This window comes from Siphateles boraxobius, unplaced genomic scaffold, assembly GCF_051911475.1.
Source record: "Siphateles boraxobius isolate OS27281-9 unplaced genomic scaffold, OSU_SipBor_1 70, whole genome shotgun sequence".
NCBI classification, from domain to species: Eukaryota; Metazoa; Chordata; class Actinopteri; order Cypriniformes; family Leuciscidae; genus Siphateles; species Siphateles boraxobius.
In genome coordinates this window covers 1847660-1865492 of record NW_027509198.1, presented here as the reverse complement: position 1 = coordinate 1865492, position 17833 = coordinate 1847660, and positions in this window count along the sequence as shown.

Here is a 17833-nt window from a genome sequence, read left to right as displayed (position 1 = left end):
GCCTTTTCTCCTCCATTTGAAGCTGTATTAGGTCCATGTCACTTTTGCTTTTAAAGGTGGACCTTATACAGCTTTTTGGCAGGCAACTAGAAAGACTGAAAAAGTCTGTAATACAAACACAGACCAAGTATTTAAATGAGGAAGGAGAACTGCAGAACATTTCTTACACTGCTAAGATTCTGTGTGGAGGTAGATGGACCCTTATCTGTATTAAAATCTCCTGCCATATTCTGTAAAATGACAATGACAATTTATTCTCTTATGTAAAAAAGGGGGAGCGCATTCTATGCATCATACCTCCCCACATTTTCTGTTTCTGTCACAGCAGAAGTGGTCTCTTCATCCTCATCCTACAGTGAAAATAAGGAAGGATGCTTGGTCTAGCAAACAGAAACCTAAAGACCTAAAGACAATAATCACTTACAACTGTGACAGAGTGTGGTGTTGCAGGAGGATCCAATAATACAATGTGGCCATCAGCAACTGCAAGATAATTAAACCAAGATAATCATGCATATTCAATGCTCAATGTATATTCTTAAACAAATACAACTAATAAAGAAGGACATTAGGAACATCTAAGTACTAGTAATAAGATTACAGTATACAGCATATGCAGTCAAAGCAGCATGCATACTGCACAAGTGAATCAATGACTGTAAAATTAATTCAAAATGCCTTTTTAAAATGGTGACAGTGTTGATGATTTTCTTTATTAAAACACTGACAAAAACAGTGAAAACATCAATGAACATAAATATTAATATGGTACACCTACATTTTAGTAAGCCACTTGTCTTGGTAGCTGAGTCTGACGAACTGCCCCCTGGAACCCCATCGACCACAGGTCGCCCTTTATTAAGGGACAGTGCCAGCTCCTCAGCTGGGGTGAGGGGAGGGGGAGGTGGGCCCCCACCTGTTTTACGGGCCTCAGCCTTCTTTCTATTGGCTACATAGAAAACTAAATTACATTTAATACTAAATTACATGGCGTAACAAGTAACATCAAGCTTAGTAAGTTTAGAAAATATTACCTTGCTGGAGAATGTTTTTGTGTTTCATTTTGACTTGGCTCACACTTCTTCTGGCTCCAGAAGGATTACACCTGATAAAACAAGAAGCCAACATATAACTAGCCAATTATGTGCATTACTACTGTAATATTAAGAAATGTATGGAGGCCAACAAGTAAATACTTGTCTATTTTTACTACATGCCCCCAAAGAATTTTTGCTCAAAAATTATAAATGGGGTATTTTCCTCTTTCAGTGTGACTCACAAGGGGAAAATACCCCATTTATAATTTTCTAAACTCAAGCATTTACATTTCCATTATTATTTGCCAAGCCAACTTTCTTTTGCTGATGCAGCAGTATTGCTTTGTTGTTGTTGTTGTTGTTATAATGGGCTTATAGTCTTCATAAGCACGCATTAAAACCTCCAACTCAGTTTCACCGAAGTATCGTATGTAGCTCGCTTTTTTTCTCCCTTGGTTTCCATGGTGACTCCTGAAATCGGCGATCCATTGAAAATGTCTTTATGCACTCGCCGTGCGCGCGCATTAACTCTGGGTTACCAATAGGAGGTTGATTAAACTAACTCAACATAGGTGTTTTGGAACCGACATACCCAGAGTAAGCAAGTTTGGGGTTAACCAACCAAGAGTTCAGGGTTTATCTGACGGTAAGTTAACCTTGCTTTCTGGAATACACCCCAGGGGCTCGTTCTTCGTACGTTGCTTAAAACATCCGAGATCAAATGAGACATCCAAGATGATATCATCGTGCTAATCATGATCCGGCTAATTGGGTTCTTCGAACACACCTGTTGTTTATGATTAGTATCGCTGGATTGAGTTATCTGAGATAATTGCGCGTTCATGCGCTGGGTTAAAGGGGATATGTATCGATAGTAGAAACAATGATCAGCAACGCTGCTATTGGCTGTTCAGCATGGCCAAAGAACGCGCCCAGTTTTTCTCCCAAGGAGAACAAGAGCTTTTAATGGAAGGTTATGCCGAATTTGAATCTTTAATTAAAACGACAGGGAACACCTCGAAGTCTGCAAAATCCAGGAGAGAGGGCTGGCAAAAAGTAGCAGACAAATTAAATGCGTAAGTGCTGTCCATGGTAGATGTTTCTATCACTTTCTACAGTATGTATTTTTGCATTTTAATAATTTCATATTTATTTTGTTCTTTTATGTCAGAGCCTCCGCGGGACCCACTAGAACATGGGGACAAGTAAAAGTGAAGTCCAAGAATATTCTACAAAATGGTAGCCTTTAATTCTTATACTGTCTTTATTTTAAAAAGCCAATTTTTTCCTCTTTTTAAAAGCCACTGTTAAATAATGTGTTTCTCTGTTTATAACAGCCACCAAGAAAAAGGCTGAAAAAAAAAACAGGTGGTGGTCCTGCACCACCACAATATACCCCAGCAGAGGAGCTGGCCCTTGGGTTGAATGAAAACCGACCCATTGTGGAGGGCATCCCTGGGGGCAGCTCTTCCTCAGACCCAAAGCCAGGGACCAGTAGCAGCAACACCTTTATTACTGGTAGGCTAAATGAGTTTTCAATTCTCTTAGTACACTGTAAAATTATTTGTTGCTGCATTAAATGAAGTATAATCCAAATGGCTTGTACAGTAATTTAAACCGTTTGTGAAAGTGAAAACTTCTAAACTTTTAGTTAATATAAAATATATTGCCATGAGTTATTGATCACATTATATTTTTTACAGTGTAGTTAATTGTAATGACAATTTTTTTTGTTCCCCTCTTTTGTGCAGTTTTACATAATACACCAACACTTTTACCTGTTCCCAAGCAAGTGGTGGCTGAAGCATATGCAGTAAGTTGTGTACTTTTTCTAACTTGCATAAAGGGAAGAAAGTGCAACACTTTGTAATACCCATTTATTTCCATTGCACAGGACAGTGAAGAAACCCTCTCAGATGACTGTCCTTTGGAGGAAGAACCTGTAAGTGCATAAATAACTTTACACTAATTTGTATATACTTGTGTACCTATTCTTTCTGTCTGCAATATGAGTTGCAGGAGTCCACACCTACAGAAAGGCCTACAGAAGAGTCTGCACAAAGAACTGATACAGAGGTGGACAGTGTTGTACTTTTACTTTTTACTTTTGTTGCATGAGGCATGTTTTGACCCTTTTTCTTTCACAAAATGACACAGGGTGACATCCGTTCCCTATATAAACGGCATCTTCAACAAAAAATCGAGTATTTTGACCTGAAAACACAAATTAAGAGGAGAAATTGAACTTGACAACTTGAAAAAGAGAAAAATTGCACTAGAGATAGAGTTGCTTCAAAAGGACCTTCAGAGTAAGTGCTAATACATCATTTGACACATAGTAGTATTGCTGACTTTACATAACTATCTCTTATTGCAGGCAAAGGATGACTTGCTGGCTTTTCTTTATAAAGAATTGTTTAAATAAAACTCCAGGAACTAAGCATTTTTGTCTTGTCTTTTATTACACATTCAAAAATGGTGTTCCACAATTCTGTCCCGTGCAGCTCTGCCACTAGGTTGGTCCAAGTGCACTGGCTGGAGGTCATCATCAGGCTGCACCCCCACCACAGGGGTCCTCTCCTTTCTGATAGTGGCAATGTTATGCAATATGGCACATGCAACAATTATGTCACAGGCCCTGTCAGGTGCAACCCTCAGACCCTTCAGACACTGAAATCTTTCCTTTAGTTGCCCAAAGGTCATTTCAATGCGTGCCCTTGTCCTGGCTAGAGCTGCATTGTAACGGGTTTGTGGTCCAGGGTTTGGGTCAGGGAATGGCGTCATGAAGTACTGCCTGCAGGCATAGCCCCGGTCACCAAGCAGGACCCCGTCAAAATTCCCTGTATAATGGAAAAATGCAGTTTTGTTAGGCTCAGCATAAGTGTGTGTAATACTGTGAGCTTGACATTTATAAGTTCCCTTACCACGTTCAAATAATGTGCATAAATGTGACTCTCTGAAAATTCTTGAGTCATGCACTGATCCTGGCCATTTTGCTTCCACATTTGTTATATGGAACATAGAGTCACACACCATCTAAGAGATTTTAGTCAGTCAACTGCATACTTTTTGATTACATTCATTTTTTTATGTAATATATTACTAATCTGGAATATTATAAATTGTAATAGTAACTTGCCTGCACATTTACACTGTGAACCCCCTTTCGGTTCACAAAATCCCCTTCATTGGGCCCTGGTGGGGCCTTGATGGGGACGTGTGTGCAGTCTATGGCACCAATCACGTTAGGGAAGCCTGAAGGACACATACTGTTAGTCATACTTTTTGGCATGGTCATGATTGCATGTCATTAACAATTATAAATGTACCTGCAATAGCAAAAAAATTCTGCTTTACAACCTGGGGTCTTAAGTGGCTTGGAAATACCACAAAACCCCCTAAAAACTGCTTGAGTGCCAAGTAAACTTTGCGAATGGCACGACAGACAGCACTTTTCACTAAGTTCTCTGCATCTCCAATAGTGTAAAGGAACGTGCCACTCGCAAAGAATCTCAGGGCAATGCACACAGTCTGTGCAGTTGTCAAAGCCCGACTCCTCCGTGTTGAACATTTAATGTGTGGTTCCAGCAAATTAATGATGTAAATAACACCCTCACGAGAAAAAAGATATCTCTCAAAAATTACACTGTCGCGCTGCGCTAAAGGATCCTGTCTATCCTGCAATTCGCGATTAATTCGAAAAGCTCTGCGAATTATCCTCGCACCTTCCGCAACAGGTTGCTGTCGTAAAAATGGACAAGACGTGGCTACGACAGACTTCCCGTATCACCTCCGCTTATAAAGCCGCAATCTAATCCTGTTTACATGAAATAAGCCTGCTCGCGAGCAGGTTCAAGCTGGCGCACCTGTTGCTATGACAGCAAGTCTAGGATGAGCTTCGAAGAACCAAACGATCCAAGATCATGCCAAATCGCCAACAATCAAATCCAGCTAACTGAGTTAGCGACGTACGAAGAACAGGCCCCAGGTCTCTTAATGAAATTGTCCAACTAAGTTTGCTAAAAACCTGATATAACTTACCATATGAATTCATGAACTTACCTGCTTTTATTGGTTGTTGAGCCTTTCTATCCTAAATGTTTACTGCAAGGCTTTTATGTTTTAAAGTTTTGTGAAACAAGATCAGAGTTTTGCATTTTAAGGGGAGGTGTCCTACCTAGCTAGAACTCATCTGCCACTTCAAAAACCGCCACCTGGCTGAAGAGATCAATTATCTGTACTGCAAAAGGCCTAACTTTGGCAAAATGATCAAGTTCACAGACTGCTGCCAATATTTTCACTATGCATGTGTAAACATTACCAGATACTCTAAAAAATGTGGCTGCAAATAGATCCAAGTAGCCTAATCGGATCTGCTTTGTACTTGAATATGTGCAGACACTGGAGATAATACTTAAAATACACAAGTAAATAATTCACCTTCAGACAGAAATGTTAGACAAGTGTTTGTATTAAGTATACTGTAGTAGTATTATAACTCTTGGTATTAATTATTCACATTTGCTATTGTTGAAAAACGCTTTTTACAAGTGTACATTTAATTTTGATTACATTCTGTTGCCATCATTAGAATGCATTTAAAAATTAGAAAAAAACAACAATAACTCACAACCGATAAGTAAATATCCAATCACATTTTATAAGATGAGTACTCTCAATTTCTGTCATATAACAGTAATTTGCCCTTAGGAAGTGCTTGCAATGATATCTCTGCAATGTGTCTCCTGTCTATTGTCTCTAAACACAGTTATTGCTGGGCCACCACAGTACTCCTTAGGTTGGTGAGACCAGCACATATGGTTACAATGTCATTTAGCATATCAACTTGGCTGATGGGTATCACAGTGTTCAGTATCTGAAAGTTTTTAAGCTGACCTATAACTCGTTCCTCATGTATGAGGACTCTTGACAACTGGCGTGAAGTGTCAACACAAGCACCAGTCAACTGAGACTTCCACTTAGTGAAACTTGGTATTCTTAATGTTGCTCTAACACCAGCCAATTCCAGGATTCAAGAGGATCTGCCTCAGTCTGGCCTGTGGGGCTGGTAACAGCGGCCTTAGCTTCAACCCACCTTCTCTTCCTTTATATCTAGGACAAACAGAAGGGTACGGGTAAGTTAACGAGCTAAAGATAATACAATAACAAAGAAGGCCAAACAAAGTGAACTTGTTTGCTCAGACACTAAACAAGCTACACAGACAGGTTACAATATTACAGATGATGACTGAATGTCCATATACATACATACATACATATACACACATATATATACATTACATACACACACATATATGTGAATGTATGTGTGTGTGTGTGCATATATATATACACACACACACATATACACGTGTGTGTGTGTGTGTGTGTGTGTGTGTGTGTGTGTATGTATATGTATATGTATATATATATATATATATATATACACACACACAAATGACATGACACAGACCTTGCCACCTTTCCTGTGGTGTCTTGGGTGTTATGAGGAAAAAATGGATGGAAAAAAATCTGGACTATCACAATCCATGGACGGTTCTCCTGATAAGCGAAAGAGAAAAGAGATTAACGACAGAAATCAGATTGTTTAACCAACATCAGTTTGCTATTTTGCAAACTAAGTGCCTATCCATAATGAGCACCAACAGCACAAAAACAACGTTAATTCAGAGTTTAAGAAATTTGTACAATAGGCTACATGTAACATTGTCTATTTGTTTGTATATGATTTTCAGCCTGAACCAAGAAATCTAATTTATCTAACGTTAGCCATGCAACTAGGATTAGCGAAAAACTAGCGTTTTCCAAACTTTCCAAACTCTGTACAAACCCTGTAGTTAATGTTAACAAACAGAAACGTAACGTTGCCAAACCTACCAGACACAAAGTGGGTACTGCACAGACTCTCGACATTTAGGACCATTGTATGCCCTATTAATGGCCTGGATCCATAATCTACTTATTAATTTAGCAAAGGCATGTGATCTGAATATTGAACATTTCAGTCCATCTTTTTGGCAGTTAGTGCAGTTTACAGCACAACAGCTCCGTGTCATCTCTGCTTCGGATATGGCCGTAAAGACCGTTGCTTATGCTTACGAGTTGCATGCGCATCTCTGTGATGACGTTGCACAAAAACACATCTGACTGTAAATCCGCGCACGTCCTGTCTTTATCAACCGATTTGTTCTTTATTTTTTTTAATGTGTATTAAGCAAACTGCATGTGTAAAAATGTTTTACAAATTATTATTGTATATAATAAAACTGTAGGTATACACTCACCTAAAGGATTATTAGGAACACCATACTAATACTGTGTTTGGCCCCCTTTCGCCTTCAGAACTGCCTTAATTCTACGTGGCTTTGATTCAACAAGGTGCTGAAAGCATTCTTTAGAAATGTTGGCCCATATTGATAGGATAGCATCTTGCAGTTGATGGAGATTTGTGGGATGCACATCCAGGGCACGAAGCTCCCGTTCCACCACATCCCAAAGATGCTCTATTGGGTTGAGATCTGGTGACTGTGGGGGCCATTTTAGTACAGTGAACTAATTGTCATGTTCAAGAAACCAATTTGAAATGATTCGAGCTTTGTGACATGGTGCATTATCCTGCTGGAAGTAGCCATCAGAGGATGGGTACATGGTGGCCATAAAGGGATGGACATGGTCAGAAACAATACTCAGGTAGGTCGTGGCATTTAAACGATGCCCAATTGGCACTAAGGGGCCTAAAGTGTGCCAAGAAAACATCCCCCACACCATTACACCACCACCACCAGCCTGCACAGTGGTAACAAGGCATGATGGATCCATGTTCTCATTCTGTTTACGCCAAATTCTGACTCTACCATCTGGATGTCTCAACACAAATCGAGACTCATCAGACCAGGCAACATTTTTCCAGTCTTTAACTATCCAATTTTGGTGAGCTGTTGCAGATTGTAGCCTCTTTTTCCTTTTTGTAGTGGAGATGAGTGGTACCCGGTGGGGTCTTCTGCTGTTGTAGCCCACCCGCCTCAAGGTTGTGTGTGTTGTGGCTTCACAAATGCTTTGCTGCATACCTTGGTTGTAACGAGTGGTTATTTCAGTCAAAGTTGCTCTTCTATCAGCTTGAATCAGTCGGCCCATTCTCCTCTGACCTCTAACATCAACAAGGCATTTTGGCCCACAGGACTGCCACATACTGGATGTTTTTCCCTTTTCACCCCATTCTTTGTAAACCCTAGAAATGGTTGTGGATGAAAATCCCAGTAACTGAGCAGATTGTGAAATACTCAGACCGGCCCGTCTGGCACCAACAACCATGCCACGCTCAAAATTGCTTAAATCACCTTTTTTTCCCATTCTGACATTCAGTTTGGAGTTCAGGAGATTGTCTTGACCAGGACCACACCCCTAAATGCATTGAAGAAACTGCCATGTGATTGGTTGATTAGATAATTGCATTAATGAGAAATTGAACAGGTGTTCCTAATAATCCTTTAGGTGAGTGTATATATATATATATATATATATATATATATATATATCCCCTACAGTTTGATTATATACAATAATAAAGTTAGTCCATTTCTCTACAGCTATGGAGAAAAGGTGGGCAGTTGTGTTTGATTTTGTCTCTCTGGGAAGATACCCATCTGGGTATAATAAGTCCCAAAAATTAAACCTAAGGAGGAACACTTCCAAATTCACAATAAAGGGTGAGTATCTGAAATACAGTGTCTGAAATAGAGTACAGGCAAATGCGTCTTGGTAAGAAAGCCTTTTAATGACTGCAATATTCACTGCAGAAGGAGATCTCTTCTTTGGACATAGAAGAGTCATCAAGTCGAAAGAAGATGCAAGAAAGCTCTTCAAAGAGTTTCACTCCTCTCCAATTGAATGGCATTCAGGCATCCTGAAAACACGCAGTGCAATAAGCGCCAGATTTTACTGGCTTGGCATGTCCATCAATATTGACAACTGGGTATGTGTTTGAGTTATTTTGTGTGTTTTTTAACATATTATATACATTACTTATATAACAGCTAGTTTCTTAAAGGTTTTGGAATGCAGTGAATGTCAGAGGGTTGGAAAACCTTTGGTTGCTCCACAGCCATTAGAGTGTATAAAGGTACATTTTTGCAGTGGTATCTTGATATTATACAACTGCTATTAATGAACAAAATTGAAAATGTAAAAGTAAATATATTGATTTTAGGTGTCACCTTTTTAGGTGTCTGCTGTCTGTGAGCTTATTGGAATCGACTTGACAGGACCTCTCCCAAAGACTGTGGATGGCTTCCAGTATATACGGACAGCCACAGACTACTTCTCAAAATGGGCTGAGGCTTTCCCATTGAAGACCAAATCATCAGCAGAAGTGGGAAGCCTTATATGCTCTATTATATATAGACAAGGGTGTCCCAAAAGAATCCTCTCTGACCAGGGAAGAGAATTTGTGAACGAAGTATGTGCATATTTCAAATAGGCATACTATTGTTGTATTGTTATTTGTCCCCTCTGCTTGTTTTTTGATTTTAATTTTTTTGTATTTAATTTTACTGTAACTGTTTTATGTTTCAGCTCAACAGCAGCCTCTGTAATTTGTTGTCGATTGAAAGAAGTGTCACAGCTGCCCATCACCCCCAAACCAATGGCCTGGACGAGAAAACAAATGACAACATAAAGAGGCAAGTTTTCCCCCCAAGCTTTTAGTAGAGCTTTCTGATACAGGCTTGTTTTGTTACATTACTTTTCACATACCACTTCGATTTCAGGTAAAATAACTCTTTTAACTCTTTAGAAGGCTATTAATCATTGATAATTAATATTATTCACACATTCACTGTATTACTATTTATTCACTGCATATATTATATCCTATTTTATATAATTAATATCAGTGTTTTATGCTGTGCATGGTTGGAGAATTTTTTTAATTATTCCTAGGAGAGGCTTAATTTAGTTTATTTTGCATTTCTTAATAACATATTAGAGCTCTCACAAAATTGGTCAATGAGAAGCAGAACAACTGGGATGTCTTTTTGGATGCAAAGTTATTTTCATTACGATCTAAATTCCACACCACCACAAAACACTCCCCTTTTCTTTTGATGTACGAGAGGGAGGCAGTTTTCCCGTCTGAGGTTCCTGTAAATATGTCGGTAAGTTTGCTGCAAAAAATTTTAAAAATAATTGTAATTGCATTTTCTTAAGCTGTCAGAGCACTAGCACAGTATTTAGCAAAGTTATTTTACAAAATCTTATATATATATTAGGGCTGTCAAGCGGTCAAATTTTTTAATATTCTAATTAATTATATGATGTGCCGATTTATCTAATTAATTGCACATCAAATTTGTTTGAGATATGACCCCAAAAAAGATCATTTAAAGTTAAATGAAAAAGCATCAAATAGACATTTCAAGAAGTAGCTTTGGAAAGAAATATTTTGATTCAACAGAATGTATTACACAAACCCCAAAGTGTTTTTTTTTTCAGAAGCTGCATCTGAATTGGTAGGTATAGGCCTATTTACAGACCAAAACAGTTTGGTTATTAACATTCTTAAAAAGATATTTTATATTCCATAAAATAAATAAATTAATTAAATGAATCCGTTAAATTAATTAAATCTTTAATTTGTGTTATTTGTCCATAACAAAATAAGTTAACACTTTTTAAATCATCAACCTAACTCAGAATTCCTGTGAAAAAAAAATTCATTTCAGCTTTGCAACATAACTCTTCCTGAGGAGAAAACTTACAGTACATTTTTGGATGGGAAAAAAAAGTCAATGGAGACGGCAAAAAAACAACAGTCGAAAACGTTTCAAAGTCTCAGGAAAAACAGAAGCAGGCCTATGCAAAAAGAGTACAAAAGAAGTACAAAAATACTGTGTATGGTGTTGGAGATGAGGTGCTTCTGTTCAACATGAGGAAGCAGGGACGGAAAGGAGGAAGAAATGAGCCTGATTTTACCGGACCCTATTCCATTCAGTCTATATGTGGCAAGCTTGTTACAGCCATATAAAAGGAGCAAGACTGATGATGACCCAGTCCCCAGGCAGGAACCACACAAGATCCCGAAGGAGAACATGGCCTGTACGTTTTCCTGTATCCCTCCTTCTTTGACCAATGAAAAGGATTTGGAAAGAATGACTGAAGACATTTCCATTCAACATAGGCCTTCAGTTTTGTTATTTTGCCACAAAGCTAAACATTCAGAGCCCCGACGACACACACGAGGTAAAAGCAAAATCTCTACACTGCTAGGTGGGCTAACTAATTGATGTAGTTTACACTACTATGTTGTATAACTGTAACAAATAACAATCTTGAATCCTGAAGCATCCACAAGGCTCATCACTGAATATAAAGGAACATGCAGAAGAAAGAGGTTGTAGTTACTGAGTTCTATATTAGCAAGTTTGACCTGTTGGTCATTTGTTTGGCCTACCCAAGTTTATTGTTTGCTTAAACGGGTTTGGCCTGTTCAAACTGTTCATGTTGGCCTTTTGGCTCTTCTGACCTGTTGGTCACTGGTTCTTAAATACATTATATTGAGAAACGTATGTGGATACCATTTGTAATTTATGGATTTGGCCAGGCATCATTGTATTAATAGGAAATCTTGATGCTACAGAATGCATTGACATTCTAGAGAATTGTGTGCATCCAAATTTATTGGATCCATATAGATAGTCATGGGTTTAAAAGTAAATGTTAAACAGGCACATAAGTATGGCTTTTAGGTGTCCATGTACTTCTGGCCATATAACGGAAATATCTATATATCAGTCAAATATCTAAGTGATTTAACATTCACATTGTGTTTACAGTCAGAAGGCTGTGGGCTGCAAAAGATTGTGGCCAGGTGGAAGCAGTTGTTGGACCATATAAACTGTATGATGTATCTCTCCGTACACTGCATGGGACTGAGTGGCTGGCTGATGACGTAAGAGAACAAAATGCAGTGTTGAAAATGTATCAAAAGAGAAAATCTAAGTGTTTGTTTGATATATTTTTTTCAATGCAGGTTATCGATGCATACGTGCACCTTCTCATTGAAAAACAACAGGCAAGTGGGAATTATATTTATTAAGCTTTAGATATTTTTCATACATTATTATATTTCATACTTTATAGATATTTTTCACACTTAAGATATTTTTGCACTAATTTTGGTAACACTTTACAATAAGGTTAATTTAATATACATGTGTTAAAGGTGCTCTAAGCGATGTCGGGTGACATCACTTCTTGTTGACGTACGAAGTATTGTCAAACAACACATCCTCATCCACACACTAAACCCCCAAATCCTTCTTGTCTGTTATTGGCTGGAACAGTTTGTTATGTTTCGTGGTGCGGTGAACTAACCATGAGCAATACATTTGTTACTGTTTTTGTTAATCTTTTGTAAACATTAGTTATTACAAATACAGCCGTTCATTGTTTATTTATTCTAGTTCACATTGCATTAACTAATTTTAACAAGATTTTAATAAAGTATTAGTAAATGTTGAAATTAACATTAACAAAGATTAACAAATGCTGTATAAGTGCAGTTCATTATTAGTTAATCTTAACTAATGTAGTTAACTATGAACATTATTGTAAAGTGTTACCAATTTCGCATAATAAAATGTTATTGTTTTTCACAGAACCCTGTTCACCAGCGCTGTGCTGTTGTTGCTAGTTCATTGTTTTCTGGAAAATTCCAGGGAATCAGAAAGGTAATTTATTTGTCACAGTTATTATCTAGCAGTATAAATGATCAATAACAGATTTGATCAAAACCGCTCCTCAGATGAAATTTCCAGTGGAAGAAGAGTGCATGTGCCCCGTAAACATTGGGGGTCACTGGATTTTAGTGGTTTGGTTACCTTTCATTGTTCATTCTACACTGCAATATTATTTACATAAAATATATATTATTTGCATATATCATATCTAGAGATATTTTGATTGCCTTTTGATGCAGCAGAGATAGTCGCTTTGAAAACAACAATCTCTTAAATAAATATAAGTGGCATACAATGTGATGAGAGAATAACATTAATTCCCTAAATATTTTTAGATCGTCAACATGTCTGACACGGTTCTTCTGCTGATAGATCCATTGGCAAATGAAGGTGCCTATGAGTGAAAATTACTCTGGAACTGGAGGTAACAGTGCTTGTGAGAATGTTTTAGCTTTAAAAACATACAGCTTGACCAGATTTTACGCTGACCGTTGCAATTTTACAGAGTTTGATGCCTTTTATGTTAAGAGAATTTGCCTGATGCGGTCTGTGTTATATTATTCTCTTTTTTTTTTATAACAATAATTAGGAATTTCTTGAAGATGAGAGGCTGTCAAGAACAGGGAGGAAAGTGGATGGTTCACACAATGCAGTCCAACAAGCAGCAGGACTCCAGCAGCTGCTGCGTTTTAGTGTTAAGGGTAAACGTGTTTGTACAAATGTTATTATGCACCTAATAATACCACTTTTATAGCATTTACTTGTAAAAGTAACTAAAATGATCGTTATCTGCTAAAATGTAATTTTGCAGTTTGCTGAAGATGATCTTGAGAGTGGAGGCATCAGTACTGTCCAGACATCTGCACACGATGTTAACATGGCACGATTAGAAGTAGCTTGTGCATTGCTTCAGCATAAAGGCAGGGCTGCCAACTCTCACGCATTGAGCGTGAGACACACGCAATTGACCCAATTCTCACGCTCTCACGCCACACCCCCGATTTCTCACGCTTAAGTGTCAACCCGGTAGGTAAAATGCCTGAAAGATGAGTTTATCTATATATCTACCTGTTGAGCCACTCGTGATCGACTAGTTATACCGCAAATTAGTTAAATATCCCGTAATCTAGAGTAAAGATATTGTGCTCCAAACCGCGCGCACGGCAGAGGTAAGCGAGCGAGAGACCTTGCGTGTGCAGACCCCCCCCCCCCCCCCCCTCGTTGGAGTAGTCTCACGCCAAGCTAAACTCAAAAGTTGGCAGCCCTGTAAAGGTCAGTGGCATACTACTAAAGATGATGCCATACCCCACAAACCATCACAGCTTAATGCCCTTACAGCATAACTGTAAGTGTTAGTTCACCCAAAAATGAAAATTCTGTCATTAATTACTCACCCTCACGTAGTTCCAAAGCCGTAAGGCGCATGACACACTGGCTGCGTGGCGTGAGCGTGACGTTTCTGTTGCGTGTCAGCTGCGTCGCGATTTCTCTGTCTATGCACACCAGAAACGTGTCTGACGCGGCGCTGCTGAAACGGATCACCCTTGTTCGACATATAGGAGAAAGTTGTGGAAGCCCTATACTTCGTGTTAAGCATACATATAAAGCCTACTGATAAAGACACTGCCAGCAGTATTGACAGCAAAATAGACTACAAAATATTTCGTTCTGTATTGACAGGTGCAATATTTTGAAAACTGATAATTAGGCCCATTTATTTATTTATTTTTAAATTAGGCCTATATCTGAATTTGTCTTCAGATAACAAATGGTTGAAAGTCTAGGCCTAGACTTTCAACCATCAAAATGTAATTTATTAATATGTATTCGTGTACAAAAGAACATATAAACTTCTTTTCCTATTCTATTTTGCCTGGAAACGCTTCCAACACGCTTGCGTGTCGCTTAAAAAATAGGCGTCGGTTCTATTTCTAGCATGCACGCGTTTTCCGCGAGGCTCAAGCCGCGCCTGAGACGCGCGTTTCACGCGTCTGCAAGCTCTAACCTGTTAACATGGGAGCCGAAATAAAAACGGACACGCCACGCAGCTGAGACGCTTATGCCACGCAGCCAGTGTGTCAAGGGCCTAACGGTACTGATCCACTTTTGCGACACGACTGAAGCGTGGTGTCGCACGCCTCTCCACATTTGTAAGTTGATGGGCGTTCCTCAAGTTTACCGCTATGGGCGTGGTTTTGACCCAGCGGCCAGTCTAGAAAAAGGCCCCTCGAGAGACTACTTCTATTGGATAGACGCGTCGCGTTTGACGGATCATTTGCATAAAGATGGGCATCGGCCAGCTTTTTGACGCGCAGCATTTTTCCAAATGAAGCGCCGCCTTCCCGGGATGCTTTGCGGGCGCGTTAAAGTCGCGTGACATCACCCATAGGGATAAAGTGGAGTGCTGCGCGACTGAAGTGTCGCACGACAAGTGGATCAGTACCGTAACTCTCTGTCGTTCATATAAACATTAATCAATGCACATGTCAGTTATGGTAAACGGAAGCTCAAGCATGCGTTTGAGAACCAATGACGTTCATTCTGGAGTTATGCAGCACCTTTGAGCTTCAGTGAGAACCAATGAGGTTTGTTCTCGTGCGTCAAGTAGGTTCGGTTGAGCTTCTGTTTATGTTTGCTGATCAATGTTTATATGTGAATAAAAGCCTAACTTCAATCTGTTCATAATATAAAGCGATCGAGTCATATGAAAATACACGTAATTTGGTAACATGCCTTAAAATACCATCTTAAAGTGAGGGGGACAGAATGTCAAGTGTAATACCAGTTTTATTTTTCTTCAGACTTTTGTTGACAGATTTTTGCTTAATTGGCTTAATATGCTATTTATTTTAAAGCAATAAAGCAGAAAAAAATAAAGAAAGTTGTCCAGTACTTTATATTGCACATGCATGGTTTTTCCTGGCTCAAAATGAGGCGAAGGTGGTAAAATCCTGATCATGTATTTTAATAAGATAATAAAATGTGTATTTTTCATAGACCATCATATAGTCTACTGTGTTACCACAGTATTTTCGTAGGTGGATCTCTGTACCTCTAGGGGGGTCCGGGGGCATGCCCCCCTGAAAGAAGATTTTGTACATTTTAAAGGCAAATTCACTAATCTGGTGCACTTTGAGTGCACCGAATCCGCTGTTAAAAATTAATAAAAATTTTAAAACCTTCAAACTTCAAGCTTTTAAAACTACTACAAACTTTCTAGTTAGGCTTTTTCAAGAGAACTTAAAGTTTGTCAACAAACTTTTTTTATCTAATTGTAAAGTGTTACCAAATTATGATAAACATCATGTACACATGTTACAACGCTGCCTGATTCAAGCAGATCGTGGCTGTTAATGCATGAAAATACAAATTCAGCATTAACATTCACCATGTTTATTCTAATTTGAAGGGCTTTGATAACATATCTGTGAAAATAAAATGCATTTCGAGTAAAAAAAGATTGAAAATATTGCATGTTTGTTCGGGTAGTGAATTTACAACAAAACCTGTTAATTATTCAACAAGAGAAATAGGCGGAGTTATTCATCATTGTGCAACACAATTCGGATACTACATGACAATTTACTTACAGTGCTTGACTTTTTCGTGAAAAAGGAGTGAAGAGTTTTTTGCCATTTTGAACTCTATGAAACTGATGGATTCAGCGCGGTGGGGGCGTGTCATGCACGAGTGACTGATTACCATGGAAACGTGAAAGTCACGTATAGACTATCCTTGACTCTTTTGATTTTAAATATCGATGTATAGATACATCTCAGCTTGTCGTTGACACACTTGCGCTATGAAAAAGTGCGGGGGACGAATTTACATTGTATAAAAAGTGGGGGGGGGGGGGACGTCCCCCCCGTCCCCCGCGTAATCTACGCCCATGGGCACAAGGACTGGAATTGGGAACCCCTGGTTTAAGTTGTCATCCATCTGTATGTGTGTGAATACTTGGTGAAATATATATTTTTTCTTACTCACAAATGAAACATTTGTAGAGTAACTTGAATAATTTACTCAGAAAGAGAAACTAAACTCACTGTTTCTAGGGATGATTACTGCGTTGTATGCTCCCTGCTTGAACAAGATGCAGATCAGAGCATGATTGAAATGGTAAAGTATAACATAAAACTCATTGAGGTACAATATATACACATTTTTAAGTATCTAATGCTGATTTTTTATTTTTTTGTAGGTGCAGTGTGATTTGTGCAGTAGGTGGGCACATTTTCAGTGTGCCAAATATGAAAAAGATAGTTGTGCTACATATACATGCAAAAAGTGCCTGCGTGTGTGTGAAATGTGTACAAAGTAGGTAGCAGCACTTGACACGCAAGTAATCAGAATGTGCTAATGTTCATGTAGTGTGATATGGCCAGAGACTTTAAAATAAATAAATAAATAAATAAATAAATAAATAAATGTACTGTTTTGCCAGATTACTGTACAGTACTTTCATCGTTTATTTAGTTTCCAGGGCTGGCCTGATGTTCTGCTTCTGTAAAATAAACTGGGAGCATTATTTGATAGGGCACGTTGGTCTATGGAAATATGCTGCTCCTGACATCTTAAAGATGCTATTACAGAATATGCTGCTCCTGACATCTTGAAGACATAATTACAACATATCTCAACATACTCTCCATATTCATACAGTGCATATGGAGTGAGTAGTGATGTAAAATAAAGTGAATTTGCACTGGGAGCATTATTTGATAGGGCATGTTAGTCTACCAAAATATACTACTCATGACATCTTGAACACATTATTACAAAGTATTTTTTTTTCTAATGACAGTGAACATAAGGTAAATATTCATGTGTTATAATGTTATTTCCCTTTAAAAAATGCCAACTACCATATGAATATTTGTACGGTCAATAACTGAAAGTTTCAGTTACTAAGGAAAGGTGTACTTTGACAGGTAAAAGATGAATATTTGATGATAATTTTTACTTTTCACACCGTTTTATAAATATAAACAGTGCAGTATACAGCACGCATAACTTAGAATTTTATTATAATTGTATTTC